This window comes from Gorilla gorilla, chromosome 16, assembly GCF_029281585.2.
Source record: "Gorilla gorilla gorilla isolate KB3781 chromosome 16, NHGRI_mGorGor1-v2.1_pri, whole genome shotgun sequence".
Classification (NCBI taxonomy): domain Eukaryota; kingdom Metazoa; phylum Chordata; class Mammalia; order Primates; family Hominidae; genus Gorilla; species Gorilla gorilla.
The window spans coordinates 41298127-41311587 of record NC_073240.2 but is presented as its reverse complement, the minus strand read 5'-3'; the positions used below and the strand labels follow the sequence as shown (position 1 = coordinate 41311587).

The window sequence follows — 13461 nt, the reverse complement described above, 5'->3', positions numbered from 1 at the left end:
AAGGGGCCTGGACAACATGGCAAAACCCCATCTCTACGAAAAATACAAAACTTAGCCGGGTATGGTGGCTCACACATGTAGTCCCGGCTACTCTGGAGGCTGAGGTGGGAGGATCGCTTGACCCTGGGAGGCAGAGGCTGCAGTGAGCAGAGATCAAACCACTGCACTCCAGCCTGGGCAATAGAGAAAGACCCTGTCTCGGGGGGTGGGGGAGAATGCTTAATGAATTTTAACATCCTTTCCTGTTTAAAAAAACAAAACAAAACAAAACAAAACAAAACTTTTTTTTTTTTTTTTTTTTTTTTGAGGCAGAATCTTGCTCTGTGACCCAGGCTGGAGTGCAGTGGCGCAATTTTGGCTCACTGCAACCTCTGCCTCCCGGGTTCATGCCTCCCAAGTAGTCTCCCTAGTAGCTGGGACTATAGGCACCCGCCACCATGCCCAGCTAATTTTTTGAAAAATCCTCTTTTTTTAAAGCTATAGTTGTTTAAAAAAAAATTTTTTTTTCAAATGGGCCAGGCATGGTGGCTCATGCCTGTAATCCCAGCACTCTGGGAAGTCAAGGTGGGAGGACTGCTTGACTCCAGGAGTTTGACAGCAGCCTGGGCAACATAGTGAGATCTTGTCTCTACTAAAAATAAAAATAATTAACCAGGTATGGTAGCACATGTCTGTAGTCCCAGCTACTTGGGAGGGTGAGGCAGCAGGATAGCTTGAGCCTGGGAGGTAGGTGCTGCAGTGAGCCGTGATCACGCCACTAGACTCCAGCCTGGGCAACAGAGCTAGACCCTGTCTCAAAAACAAATTTAAAAAAAATTTTTTTTAATACAGCAAACCAGAAATAGAAGGTAAATTAACAGTATCTATTCAAAAAACTAATAGGAAAGATCAACTTAATAGTTAAACTTTGAAAACTTTCCAAGATCCAAAAAGTATGACAGCGATTTACTTCTATTCAATCCAACATCTAATTCTATTTCCAATATATATCCCCAATATCCCCAACCCACTCATTTCTTTTTTTGTTTTTTTTGGGGGGGCCGGAGCGGGCAGGGAGACAGGGTCTTGCTCTGTTGTCCAGGCTGGAGTGCAGTGGTGTGATCTAGGCTTACTGCAGTCTCAAACTCTTAGGCTCAAGTAATCCCCTTGCCCCAGCCTCTTGAGGAGCTGGGGTTACAGGCACCTGCCACCATTCCTGGCTAATTTTTTGATTTTTTTTTTTTGTAGAGCTGGAGTCTGCTAGGCTGCCCAGGCTTGTCATGAGCTCCTGGTCTCAAGCAATCCTCCCACCTCTGCTCCCAAAGTGTTGGGATTACAGGTATAAGCCAGCAGGCCCAGCCACAATAAACATTTGCTGAATGAATAATTAAGAAACAATTATTTGACCACCAACTCGCATATTTTTTCTCCTTTGGAAATATTTTCTTTTTTTTTCTTTTTTTTTTTTTTTTTGAGACGGAGTTTCCCTCTTGTTGCCCAGGCTGGAGAGCAATGGTGCCATCTCAGCTCACCACAACATCCCCATCCCGGGTTCAAGTGATTCTCCTTCCTGCCTCACCTGCCAGAGTAGCTGGGATTCCAGGTGCCTGCCACCACGCCCAGCTAATTTTTGTACTTTTAGTAGAGACGGGTTTTCACCATGTTGGTCAGGCTGGTCTCGAACTCTTCACCTAGTGATCTGCCCGCCTCGGCCTCCCAAAGTGCTGGGATGACAGGCGTGAGCCACTGCGCCCAGGGGAAATATTTTCAAATTCAGTGCACATGTTCAAAATTCACAGATAGTAACTACTATCAACTCAAGATCACCTAAATATCTTTGTTGTTTAAAACAGTCATTAAGCATAATTCCTGTCCAATCTGTAGACCAATCAGTTAGCAATTAACTGATAAAATTCAAACTTACTGAAGTCCCCCTTTTAAAATATTCTATAACTGTTAAGTTTCACTTTCAACACAAATAGGAGACTCCAGACTCACAAGTTAAGCCTCATTTATAAAACACTGTTACGGCCAAACTCTTGATTATTGACACATTAAGTTACTGGTTCCAGGGGCCTGGTGCGATGGCTCAAGCCTGTAATCTCAGCACTTTGGGAGGCCGAGATGGGTGGATCACTTGAGGCCAGGAGTTCAAGACCAGCCTGGACAACATGGTGAAACCTCTGTCTCTACTAAAATTACAAAAAAATTAGCAGGGCACAAAAATTAGCTAGGCATGGAAGCGTGTTCCTGTAATCCCAGGTACTTGGGAGGCTGAAGCAGGAGAATCCCCTGAACCCAGGAGGTAGAGATTGCAGTGAGCTGAGATGGCACCACTGCATTCTGGCCTGGGCAACACAGTGAGTGAGACTCTGTCTCGAAAAGAAAAAAAAAAAAAGTTACTGATTCCAAACTGTGTACCTGGCACCCAAGGGTGCTGCAGCGTACTCACAATGGTGTCCTGGGATATTTAAAAATTTTGAGAGATGCACAGCAGTTCTGAACACCTGTCAGGTACTGTGTGAACTACTAGATCAAAACAGTACATTTGCATTACATTAGTTTTAATAACTTACCACTGTAAAGATAAACTGTTCGCAGTTGCTGTGATAAAAAGCAAGTACCTTTTTTTTTTTTTTTTTTTTTTTTGAGATGGAGTTTCACTCTTGTTGCCCAGGCTGGAGTACAATGGCGCAATCTTGGCTCACTGCAACCTCTGCCTCCTGGGTTCAAGTGATTCTCCTGCCTCAGCCTCCCAAGTAGCTGGGATTACAGGCATGCGCCACCACGCTTGGCTAATTTTGTATTTTTAGTAGAGACGCAGTTTCTGCATGTTGGTCAGGCTGGTCTCAAACTCCTGATCTCGTGATCTGCCTGCCTCGGCCTCCCAAAGTGCTGGGATTACAGGTGTGAGCCACCGCGCCTGGCCCAAAAGCAAGTATTTTTTATTAAAGTACTACAGGAAATGAGGGTGACAGGGTATAAACCGATTCCAAAGTTTCAGAAGTTGTGCAGTGTCCAACAGGCACAGATATCCAATCAGTAAGTGTGATTATTTAATAATAAAATTTTGGCCAGGCACGGTGGCTCACGCCTGTAATCCCAGGACTTTGGGAGGCCAAGGCAGGCGGATCACGAGGTCAAGAGTTCGAGACCAGCCTGGCCAACGTGGTGAAACCCCGTCTCTACTTAAAAATATAAAAATTGGCTGCGCATGGTGGCGGGTGCCTATAATCCCAGTTACTGCGGAAGCTGAGGCAGGAGAATCATTTAAACCCAGGAGGCGGAGGCTGCAGTGAGCCAAGATAGCACCACTGCACTCCAGCCTGGGTGACAGAGCGAGACTCCGTCTCACAAAAAAGAATAAATAAATAAATAAAATAAAATTTAAAATATCATATTTTCCTTCAATTTCTGTATTTTTTTAAATGGCTACTAAGTTTGGGACATATATACTTAATGTTTGGACCCAACCACTGTACTCAATAAATAGACTGTTAGGTATTTCTTTGATCTAAGGGTGCCATGCATCAAGAAAATTTGGGAACCACTACTCTAAATAATCCGTAGGTCTTCAAACAGCGACTGAGCCCAATTAGCCTTTGAGCTAAGAGTGTTTTTTTACACTTTTAATGGATTGTAGAAAACAAGGCAAGCAATAACAACTAAACAAAGAATATGTGACAAAGACCATGTAGCCTGCAAAGCCTGAAATATTTACTATCTGGCTCTTTGCCCACTCCTACATTTATACGACCGATATCTAGAGTTAGTATTTTCCGGGATTGTAGGAGGATAAGAGTGAAATGACAGAGACTCTAGACCTGTGCTGTCCAATACAGTAGTTATTTACATTTAAATTAATTAGAATAAAATAAAATTTAATAATCAGTTCTTTGGTCACAATAATGACATTTCAAGTGCTCCATAGTCCCATGTCGCTAATGGGTACCATGTTGGAGTGCACATATAAAACATTACCATTTTCACAGGAAGCCCTGTTGGACAGCACTGCTTTACTGGCAATATCTAGAGTCAGTATCTTTTACAGTGTATTATTTAACATCGAACACATCATTAATACTACCATTCCAAACATTTTAATTCAATTTACATGTATTTATCATCTTGTAAAGATTTCCAGCCATTCGCAAAGTCAAGAATTATACTGCTTTGACCCTAACCTTTAATTACCAAAATTTTACCACATATTAACTCCCATCTGTAAATCATCTCTCCAACCAACGTCCACCTCAAATGCGGTCTTCTCCACAAATCCATCACCAAAAGCATCAAATAAGCTCTCCCTTTTCCGTGCTCCCACACCACTTCAGAATGTCCTATAATCTTTTACATTCTGTCTTGTATTCTAGTTATTTGTGTATATTAGTTATTTCCCTTTCTGGATTGTAAACCCCTCTAGGTTTGGGACTCTGAATCATCTGTCCCCGGCTCTATCACAGGATAACGAACCCAATAAATATCTACAGAATTCGACGGAAGTGAAAACATCAATTTTAATATCTACACTGGAATAAGCTTCTGCTTTGGTCTTCATCCACATCCTTTATCTGTTAATACCTATTAAACCTATCTGTAAAATTCCAATCGGCAATACTTTTTCCTCCCTCAAACTTGAGTATTTAAATAAACGTGAAGAATAAGGGCTTAAATCCTGAGGAATAATGAACAGAAGAGGATTTTTAAAAACTAATTGGCGCAGTACTAATGCTGACTTCATTTGTTAAGATTATTATATCTGCAGGAAACGAAAAATCTGTTACGTGCGGCCAGCACTCCGAGCAGACACCTTAAATCACGAAGAGCTGAGAATTTTAAAATCACTCATTGCTGTCACTTCATTTAGAGCCAAAAAAAGCTTAAGTGAGAAATACAAACAGCCGAGAGGTCCCTAGGGAAGAGCGGCAGGGGTGCAAGAAGAGTCCGTAAGCCCTGACAGAGGACGGCAGGCCGGGGCGGAAGAGGACGCCAAGAGAGCGACGGACAAGCAACCCGAGCCGGGTGGCCGGAGGGGCCGAGGTGCAGGCGGAGAAGTGTTAGGGAAGCGGGAGGCGGCACAACGTACAGGCCGAGGAGGGGAAAAAGGGCACAGTGTGCCCGGCCCGGGGCAGGGGCGTCTACTCGGCCCGGCGCTAACGGAGGCCGCCAGGCTGAGGGAGCGTACCCTACCTCCCACCGCAGGAACTTCAGGGCGCCCAGACAAAACCCGAAGCCTTCCCTGGAGCCCAGAACGAAAGAGCCATTCTCTTTACCTGCCGCGGCCAACCTCCTCGACAAATTTTGCGCAGACTTGTTTGGGGTCCACACGCTCTGAGTTCCCTCAGAGCGGAAACAGAGCGCCGCCTCTAGCAGTCCGCTCACAACGCCCGACTCGCCTCAGTGAAGTATTCAAATCTAACCGCCTAGGTGATGCGCACGCGCAAAGCGGCTCTACGCGTCGGCTCCGCCCCTTAGGTTCCAGACCAACCCTATTTCTAAGACTCCTTTAGGGAAACTACTTTCCCAGTCTCCGTGCCAATTTTATTTCCTTCAGGTTTATCTCTTTTTCGACCGAATTTCCTCTGCCCCTCCCCAGTGGAGACCTCCCCCACAATCGTGGGAGCGGCCATCTTCTTTCGATTGCTTGCTATGGAAGTGATTGGACTTTGGCTTCCGTACGAAATGGCGGCTTCCATAACATTGCGTCACATCCCCTTGATATTACTCCCTATAGCAATCAGGAAACAGTAGACTACCGGGACGAGGTGGCCGAGTGGTTAAGGCGATGGACTGCTAATCCATTGTGCTCTGCACGCGTGGGTTCGAATCCCATCCTCGTCGATAAGGTGGTTTGGTTTTGCTTATAACCAAAGTAAATATGCAGAGCGGAATGAATATTTTAATAACCAAAGTAAATATGCAGAGCGGAATGAATTTTTTAATAACCAAAGTAAATTTGCAGAGCGGAAAAACTTGAATACTCATTATTTATTACTCAATTAATCTGGCACCATCAATTTCAGGCCTGAAATGTTGAAATACAGTATTTGGAACGTTCTGACATCACAGATAAAGAAAAGGGAGGGAAAGAGACTTTCCAGGAATCAGAAATCATGCTGGATTTAATTTCTTTTTATATGGAGTTAACAACAGTGAATAGAATTCCACAATTATTACCATCCCATATGTTCCAATGCTGCTCTGTTCCAACTTTAACACAGCTCCTAACTGAGGAGTTTCAATTATTGTAGACTGTTACTCGGGGGGTTTTTAACACCTGTCCTGATTATGAGATACCAGGTTTCACTTCAAAAGCTACCATGAGACACTTTATCCGGTATTTATTATCTACAGGCACCACATGTTTTACATGAATTACATCACTATAACCCTTGATCATGACAGATATTTTTATTACTCCATTTTACAGATGAGGAGACTGAAAGATTAGCTTGCCCGAGGTTATACAGCTTCTAAATTGAAGAAAGGAGAGTGTAACCCAAATCTACTAGACGCTGGCTTAATCACCCTTCCAATCTGTGCTGTAGATTAATAATTAGTATTTATCAATCCTACACTGTGCTGTAGATTAATAATCAGTATTTATCAATCTTTTGCAGTCATGGTTTACAGATTGTCTCCTCCACAAGGCTGTCTGCATTGCACCATGCTCCACAACACGGCCTCTGGCAGGTGCTTCAGCAAGGTTTGGGCACTGAGTATGGAAAGCAGTGGCCCCATTCTCTGCTGGCTCCAGTGGCTTCTTTCTGTTACAGATCCAAATCCGTTGGGAATGTTGATACCTCCTTGGGCTCAGGACACTGAGTCACCCTTCCTTAGCCTTGCTCTCCAATGCATTCTCTACCCTGCCGCTAGGAAGGGTTTCTGCTGGGTTCCACGCATTTCCAAGGGGTCCATGGATAGAATTCAGTGGGTTATTTGGTTCAGAAAAAGATTTCATCCTTATTTCCACACTCCCTAATTGAAAGCACATCCTTCAGTAACGGTAAGCAACTAACTACAGTAATATTAACCTTATCCATTATTTTGTCACCAATAGAAATCACAGATATTTTTATATCAGATTACTGTTATTGCTTTACGCTCATTGCTACTTCAAAATTATGGTAATTTTTAGACCTGCTATTAGGTGTTGTAATGTTATACATTCATAAAGAAGTGCATGCATGAAGCTGGGCGCGGTGGCTCACACCTGTAATCCCAGCTCTTTGGAAGGCTGAGGTGGGTGGATCATTTGAGATCAGGAGTTCAAGACCAGCCTGGCCAACATGGTGAAACTCCATCTGTACTAAAAATACAAAAATTACCCGGGCATGGTGGCGCGTGCCTGTAGTCCCACCTACCGGGGAGGCTGAGGCAGGAGAACTGCTTGAACCCGGGAGGTGGAGGTTGCAGTGAGCCAAAATCGTGCCACTGCACTCCAGCCTGGGCGACAGAGCAAGACTCCATTTCAAAAAAAAAAAAGTGCACGCATTATTATATTATTATTACATCACAAACTTTGAGAATATTTTGGCAACTATTCCAACAAAATTGGTTGCCTTTGTATTCCAACATATTTAATTTTATACATTTAAAAACAACATTCTGGCCAGGCATGGTGGCTCATGCCTGAAATCTCAGGAGCAGCCCTTGAGTCCGGGAGTTCAAAGACAGTCTGGGCAACATAGTGAGACCCCTGTCTCTACAAAAAAAATTAAAAATGTAATCAAAATTTAAAAAAAAATTCTGAGATGAGATCCTTAGACTTCCCCAGACTGCCAAAAGGGTCTGTGTCACAAAAAAAAAGGTTAAGAGCCCCTGAGAGAGACCTTTCTAAATCTCCCTGGAGACACAGATCTTACCTTTCCTTGAACTAGGATTTTTTCTCTTTCCACAACACGTTTGTAGATACCGTCCCTGCTCCTCTCCCTGCAACATACCCCTGACCCCACCCTCTTCTTTCCCATCATGTCACTGCCTGGGCGGCTCCTGCTCCTCCTTCGGATCTCAGCTTAGACGTCACCCCCATCAACAAGCCCTGCAACCTGCAGCTCCCTCTTCCATTTCAACTAGCCCGTGCGCTCTCTCTTGCTTCTGGACCTTTGTAACCCTCCTAGACGCTTCTGTGGCCTGCTAGGCTTTTCCCAGCACTTGCCAGGGAAGTGCTGGGAATGCATTTGTAAATACATTTTTATTTACATTGCCCATTAGTGCTGCAACTTCTCTAGAGACGCCAGGGCTGCATCATTTTCCTGAGGTTTGCCAGCTTCTTGCAGTGATGACTACAGGTCTATCAACGTCTGTGCAGAGCATGGGTAGATTTTTTTTTTTTTTTTTTTTTTTGAGACAGGGTCTCGCTCTGTCGCCCAGGCTGGAGTGCAGTGGCACTATCTCCGCTCACCGCAACCTTCACCTCCCAGGTTCAAGCAGTTCTCCTGCCTCAGCCTTCCCAGTAGCTGGGATTACAGGTGTGTGCCACCACGCCCTGTTAATTTTTGTATTTTTAGGAGAGACTGGGTTTCACTGAAGAAGGAATTCATGAATTTTACAAGTATAATCAAAGACAACCAAAAATTTTTACTTTTTCCTTCAAAAGCTAAGTGTAGTGTAGCCACCTCCCCCCCGCCCCGCCCCCAGCCAAGTTAGAGAAGACCCCCGGCCAAGTTAGAGAAGAATACTAACTGCCTGTTTTTCCTTCTGTGCTCGGCGAGCCTTATCTGTACTTGCTAGTTTCACATTCCTTGAGGCTCAGCGAGTTCCTGCTTCACCTCCCTAGGGCAGCTGCAAAGTTACAAGGTTGATACAGAAACATGGTTTCCCAGGGATGTGGAACATGTAGTATAGATAAATGTAAAAGACTGATCAACTGTCTTTGTTCTCACTTCTGTAAGTACCCTTCCTGCATCACGTTGCTCCCGGCCACTGACTGCGTAAAACGTGGCTACTTTCTTTGGGGCTCAGACTTTCCTGGAGGCTAGTCCTACTGGGCCAAGTGATCACCTTTTAATAAAGACCTTTCCTGAACTCACTCTGTTCGGTCTCTCCCATCTTTTGATTGTCCCGCAACATCACCATGTTGGCCATGCTGGATGGGACGGCGTGCTGCATGGGCTGGGAAGATTATTTTTTCAAAGGAAAATCTTCAGCTGTAGAAGTTATGAAAATGAAATGTACTGGCAGAATATAGAGGAAAAAAAAGAAAAAAATTGTGAGTTGAAAACTCACTTTTTTAGGCTGAGTACAGTGGATCACACCTGTAATTCCAGCACTCTGGAAGGCTGAGGTGGGAGGATTGCTTGAGTCCCGGAGTTCGAGACCAGTCCACGCAACGTAGGGAGAATCTGTCTCAAGAAAGAAAGAAAGAGAGAGAGAGAGAAAGAAAGAAAGAAAGAGAAAGAAAAAGAAAATAAGAAAGAAAGAAAGACAAGAAAGAAAAAAGAAGGAAAGAAAAAAAGAGGCTGGTGCGGTCGCTAGCGCCCGTAGTCCTGCGAGGCTGAGGTGGGAGGATCGCTTGAGCCCCGGAGGTTGAGGCTGCGGTGAGCCGTGATCGGTCCACTGCACTCCAGCCTGGGCGACACAGCGAGACTCCGTCTCAAAAAAAAAAAAAAAAAAAAAAAAAAAAGTCAAGGGAAAGAAAAAGAAATACTTCAATTAGAAACGGAAAGAGAAGCTTGTAAGAAGCTGACAGGAAAAGAGTTAGAGGCGCCATCTACTGGAGCAGCTGCAACTGCAAGACTCGGACAAGATGCTCTTATCTACAGGGATGGATGCTTTCGTCTACCGAGATGGATGCTCTCGTCTACAGAGATCTCCATTAACTCCCCAAATTCTTCAACAAACCACAGCTCAAAGAAACCGTTCTCTACCAACACCAACGTTCTTCCTTGCAAGTACTATCCTCAACTATTGCAGGACACCTCAACCTCTGTAAGACCACAGCAAAGGACTGTTGCATAAATATCTTACCAAGATATTCCAGCTCTTTTGCTATTGGAGTGTTAGGCAATGGGTCTTCATTATCTGGGGCCAGCTTTAAGAGGACCAATTCCCTCTTTTGAAAATGAGGTTCTCTGGGAATCAATGGCCAATGTCTATTATGAAATAATAAACTGGTCCACAGCCCAGACAGGCTGTGTGTGTCAGCAGCAGCGCTTATATGACATAGCTCTGAAGGAAGAATTGAAATCAATGCTTTGTTTTTGTTTGTTCGGTTTGGCTTTTTTTTTTTTTTGACACATCTAAAGTTTATTTCTTAACTCTTGCAAGAAAAACCCAGACCTCAGGCTCCAAGACTTGCAAAGACTGGTTTTGAGAGGCAGGCAATGACAGAAGTGAAGTCAATTTGTTCCTTACCATTAGGTTCTCCCACTGGAGAACCATCTCTGGGAACACAGTGATGACAGGGTCTGTAGAGGTTCCATAGTGAATCCATGCATTCTACTCTGAGTCTGCAACACCGACCCAAAACGTTTTTCTTTGCTAAAATCATTCCCTGAGATGTACTCTATCGTGTGAAAATACTACAACAGCTTCTAGGAATGTCTAGTGAACTGAAAACTAAATAACATTTTCATATTGAAGATCAGTAGAGCAAAACGGAAATCCAGTTTTAGTAACATTGTTTAGGAAAGCCAAGATGAATGAGTAAATGCCAAATACCCAGGGAAATAGGAAATAACACTTTATGGTATATCCCAAGCTGAGGTAGTGATGGATAGTTAGCCAGTTGTTTATTCTGATCGTTTTCTTTTTTCCTTTTTTTTTTTTTGTGAGGCAGAGTCTCACTCTGTCGCTCAGGTTGGAGTGCAGTAGCGCGACCTTGGCTCACTGCAACCTCCGCCACCCAGGTTCAAGCGATTCTCTCATCTCAGCTTCCTGAGTAGCTGGGATTACAGGTGCGCGCCACACCACACCCAGCTAATTTTTGTATTTTTAGTAGAGATGGAGTTTCATCATGTTGGCCAGGCTAGTCTCAAACTCCTGACCTCAGGTGATCTGCCCTGCTCAGCCTCCCAAAGTGCGGGAATTACAGGTGTGAGCCACTGTGCCTGGTCTAGAATTCTGATTTTTAAATTATTGAATAACACAGAAACTTGACATCTGAAAAAATGTTTTGTTTTTGTTTTGATTTTTTAGCTTTAAAAAAACTGAAATAGTTCCTTAATGTCAGTTTCTGGGAACTCACTGAAAGGATTGCTTCCAATCAACTCTCCTTTCAATGACTGTCAGTAGTCATTTTTTATATAACCTTGGAAGTATCAGAGGTGGCCTTTATTTCAGCCCAAGATGCAAGGCTTTAAAATTCTTTTTTGAGGCCAGGTGCCATGGCTTATGCCTGTAATCCCAGCATGTTGACAGGCCAAGGCAGAAGGACTGCTTGAGGCCAAGAGGTCGAGAACAGCCTGGGTAATACAGTGAGACCCTGTCTCTACAAAAAATGAAATTAAAATTAAAAAAATTAGCCAGGCGGCTGGGCATGGTGGTTCACACCTGTAATCCCAGCACTTTGGGAGGCCGAGGCGGGCGGATCACCTGAGGTCAGGAGTTCGAGACCAGCCTGGCCAATGTGGCAAAAAAACCCATCTCTACTAAAAATACAAAAATTAGCCAGGCATGGTGGCATGCACCTGTAATTCCAGCTACCCAGGAGGCTGAGGCAGGAGTATCACTTAAACCCAGGAGATGGAGGTTGCAGTGAGCCGAGATTGTGCCACTGCACTCCAGCCTGGGAGACAGAGTGAGACTCTACCTCAAAAAAAAAAAAAAAAAAAATTAGCCAGGCATGGGTGTGCACACTTGTGGGCCCAGCTACTCGGGAGGCGGAGGCAGGAGGATCATTTGAACCCAGGAGTTCCAGGTTGCAGTGAGCCTTGATCATGCTACCGTACTCCAGCCTGGGTGACAGGCTGTCTCAGAAAAACCCAAAAAATTTTGCTTAAACAACAAAAATTTATTGTCTCCCAGTTCTGGAGGCTAAAGTCTGAGATCAAGGTGTCAACAGGGTTGGTTCCTTAGGAGGGGTGTGAGGGAGAATCTATTTCATATCTCTCATCTAGCTTCTGTAGTTTACTGGCAGTTTCTGGCATATCTTGGCTTATAAAATTACTAATCCTTGCAATTTTGCTTCAGTTGTGATTCTGGAAGATTTGGCATTTAGATCAGATATAAAGCTTTCCTTTTAAAATTCCTAACCTACTTTAACTTCAACATTTGGAATGTTGGAAAGAAAAAAGAACCAGAATAATTGCATCACTTATTATTTACTTGAATTACTAAAACATTTTCAAGAACCTTTTGTCTAGATGTCTTGGTAATGAAGAGATAGAAGATGCAAGTTCTTGGGCTCTTTGTGTCGGAGAGCATGCCGGGTCTAGAATTCCAAAGCCATGAACTGCTTTTAGATCCCTCAGTTCTTTTATGATGGAGAAGTTGTATTTGAATCTGCTAAGGCAAATTAAAGCAGTTAGTCATTTTTGCAAATTATTATTATAATTATTTTTGAAACGGAGTCTTGTTCTGTCGCCCAGGCTGGAGTGCACTGGCGCGATCTCAGCTCACTGCAAGCTCCACCTCCTGGGTTCACGCCATTCTCCTGCCTCAGCCTCCCGAGTAGATGGACTACAGGCACCTGCCACCATGCCTGGCTAATTTTTTTTTGTATTTTTAGTAGAGACAGGCTTTTACCGTGTTAGCCAGGATGGTCTCGATCTCCTGACCTCATGATCCGCCCACCTCAGCCTCCGAAAGTGCTGGGATTACAGGTGTGAGCCACCGCGCCTGGCCCATTTTTGCAAATTATTAATTATTGCTTACCATTATAGTCTCCAAAATACTAGGTGTATGGTGTTATCTTTCCACCACTGGTGAAAACAACCCATGGTCTAGGCACTTTGGAGTAACACCCACCAGCTGTGTGAAGGTCAAATGGATCTTAAAGAGTTGTGCAGTGGGACTGAAAGAGGAGAGTCACTATTTCAGAGATAACCAAATGTTAAAAAAAAGAGGTGAAATATTTTAATATTTGTTGTTTAAAAGTTTTATCTTGATAGTATTACACAATTATACAATACATACATACGAAATGTAATATGCATGTACAGTTTAAAAATAACAATAATAAGGCCAGGTGCAGTGGCTCACACATGTAATCCCAGCACTTTGGGAGGCCAAGGTTGGGGACGATCGCTTGAGGCCAGTAGTTCGAGACCAGCCTAGGTAACACAGTGAGACTCTGTCTCTACAAAAAATTAAAAATTAGCCAGGTGTGGTGGTATGCACCCATATTCTCAGCTACTCAGGAGGCTCAAATGGGTGAATCACTTGAGCCCAAGAGTTCCAGACAGGCCTGGGAAACATGGCAAAACCCTGTCTCTACCAAAAATGCAAAAATTAGCTGGGCGTGCTGGTGTGTGCCTGTGGTCCCAGCTACTCAGGAGGCTGAAGTGGGAGGATCACTTGAACCTGGGAGGTCGAGACTAC

At 43.9% G+C, this 13461-nt stretch overlaps 1 protein-coding gene and 1 non-coding gene across 2 annotated transcripts in view; one reads left to right on the top strand and one right to left on the bottom strand.

Annotated features, from left to right (window-relative positions):
* KNL1 (kinetochore scaffold 1) overlaps window positions 1–5630 on the bottom strand; it is a 70410-nt gene extending 64780 nt beyond the window's left edge. The window contains exon 1 of the mRNA XM_019011332.4: window positions 5253–5630. The gene's annotated coding sequence lies outside the window, so the exon portion shown is untranslated. The remainder of the gene's footprint in view (window positions 1–5252) is intronic.
* Window positions 5631–5738: 108 nt separating this feature from the next.
* Window positions 5739–5820, top strand: TRNAS-GCU (transfer RNA serine (anticodon GCU)). Its single transcript has one exon. It is a non-coding gene; the product is annotated as a tRNA-Ser (tRNA).
* The last annotated feature ends 7641 nt before the right edge of the window (window positions 5821–13461 follow it).